The 2,413-nt window shown below is 45.1% G+C and overlaps 1 protein-coding gene across 1 annotated transcript in view; it reads right to left on the reverse strand.

Annotated features, from left to right (window-relative positions):
- Positions 1 to 2,413, reverse strand: part of Nt5c2 (5'-nucleotidase, cytosolic II) — a 137,370-nt gene that overhangs the window by 130,457 nt on the left and 4,500 nt on the right. The gene's annotated exons all lie outside the window — the stretch shown is intronic.

Below are 2,413 nucleotides of genomic sequence, written 5' to 3' on the forward strand. Positions count from 1 at the left end.
GGCACTCACTTTGTAGACCAGGCTGGCCTCGAACTCAGAAATCCGCCTGCCTCTGCCTTCCGAGTGCTGGGATTAAAGGCGTGCGCCACCACGCCCAGCTAACCCTGTCAATTATTAACGTAACACTTCCAGACTATAATGGAAATGGAATATTGAAATCTATACTACTTTGAGGCTTGTTTTTTTTTTTTCACTCAACAAAATGTCCTTGTAGTTCACTCAAGTCTCTGTCAGGTTGTTTCTGAAACAGGGTCACAATATACAGCCCACGGAAACCTGGGTCTTGCCTTTCAGCCAGACTGGCCTTGAACTCCAGACCTTTTTCAGTCTCCTGCCTGGTGGTATCACAGGCAGGTGCCCGACTCACCCAGGCTGTCACGTGTAACCGTAGTACATTCTTGTCAATCCTAGGTAATACGTATGGCTGTACTGAAATCTGTGTTTCCAGTCATCTCTGGAAACTTTGTATCACAGGCTGTTTTCTGTGTTAGCCTATTATAAGTACAGCTGTTATGAACATCTGTAGACATCTGGATGTGAACGAGGTTCGTTTTTCTAGGCTAACCACCAAGGCATCTCTCTGGAGTAGCAGTACCATCTTGGGTCCCACCTGTCCTGAGTGTTCTGTGTTCTATCCACTGTGGTAGGTATGGAACCTTACATCATTCCTGGTTTACTTTGCATTTTCCTATGAGCTCGCGGTGGAGAAGCTATTTCCATGTGCCCACTGGCCACTAGTATATTCCCTTTGGTAAGAATATCTGTTCAAGCTGGGTAGTGGCGGCGCACACCTTTAATCCCAGTGCTTGGGAGGCAGAGGCAGAGGCAGGCGGATTTCTGAGTTCGAGGCCAGCCTGGTCTACAAAGTGAGTTCCAGGACAGCCAGGGCTACACAGAGAAACCCTGTCTCAGAAAAAAAAAATCCATTCAGGACTTTTTTCTGCTTGTATTTGGAACATGTTTTCTTCCTGCTATGTTTGAAGAGCTCTTCATAAATCCTAGATACACAGCCCCTCCTGTGACTTGCAAATATCTCCTCCCAGTCTACAGCTTGTCTTTTCAGTTTGCTAACACAGGCTTTTATAGAGAGCAAAAGGCTTTTAATTTTGATGAAATCAAATTTATTGATTTTTTTCTTTCCTCATCTCATTCTTGGTATCAGGCCAAAGGCTTTCACAAGCAGTTCTACTTTTTTTTTTTTCATTACACAATTTGACAGTGTGATACATTCAGGGAGTTGGGGGGAAGGTAGACGTAGAATGGGTGCAAGGAGCCCTTAATTAGTGTTAGAATAATCAGAGCAGATGAAATGTAATCCTGAGTCACGTTAGCGCTGCAAAGGCTGTACAGATGGAGAAGGGGAAGAGAAGGAGAGTTCATGGGCGGGACAGAACATTTTACATTGTACATACCAAGGAAGGCTTCATGGAGGAAGTAACATCTGAGTCTTAACAGTACCAACAACTGGATGAATAAGATCTACATATAATGACATATAGGTGTTAAAGTGTCCCAAGGAAAGGCCACGGAGATGGCTTAGTGGTGGGTAAAGTGTAAGTAAGTAAGTGTAAGTGTAAGTAAGTAAGTGTAAGTGTAAGCCTTGCAAGTCTAAAACCCAGCTTCAATCCCTGGAACCACACTAAAAGCTGGATGTGGCTGGGCTAGACGTGTCACACACCTTTAATCCCAGCACTCTGAGCCAGAAACAAGATCTCTGTGAGTTTGAGGGCTGCCTGATCTACATAGTAAATTCTGGGCTAACCAGGATAACATGATAAGACTTTGTCTCAAACACACCCCACACTCACACACACACTCTCACACACCCCACACTCACACACGCTGACACACACATTAACACACACACACACACTCAGACACATACACACCTGTAATCCCAGCACTCTTACAGGAGATGGGAGACAGGAGAATTACTCTGAAGTTTGTGGACTAGCAGCCTGATTTAAGCAATAGGAAGAGAGAGATCCTGCCTTAGCAAGGGGGAGGAGACACCAGCTTCTCAAAGTTGTCCTCCAACCTTCACGGATGTGCCATGGTACATGCATACCCACATGTATATACACATACACACCCTAATACATAGAAACTAAAAAGAAAATTGGAGGCTGAGGCAGAAGGAATACAGAGAGCTCAAGGCTAGCCTAGGCTACATAGCAACACACTATCTCAAAGAATTAGTGTGGGGTGGAGTAAACGCCATAATGAACCCCATTGCTTGTATGTTATGTTTAAATTTTCTTTAAAGGGGCTGGGAGTGCAGCCGTGTTGGTAGAATGTCTGCTCAGCCTGCTTGAGACCTCAGGTGCCCCAGGCATACCCCCATGACTCCAGCACTTTCCAGGAAGTAGGAGGATCAGAAGTTCAAAGGCTGGTGAGATGGCTCAGTAGGTAA

This window comes from Mus caroli, chromosome 19 (assembly GCF_900094665.2).
Source record: "Mus caroli chromosome 19, CAROLI_EIJ_v1.1, whole genome shotgun sequence".
Lineage (NCBI taxonomy): Eukaryota > Metazoa > Chordata > Mammalia > Rodentia > Muridae > Mus > Mus caroli.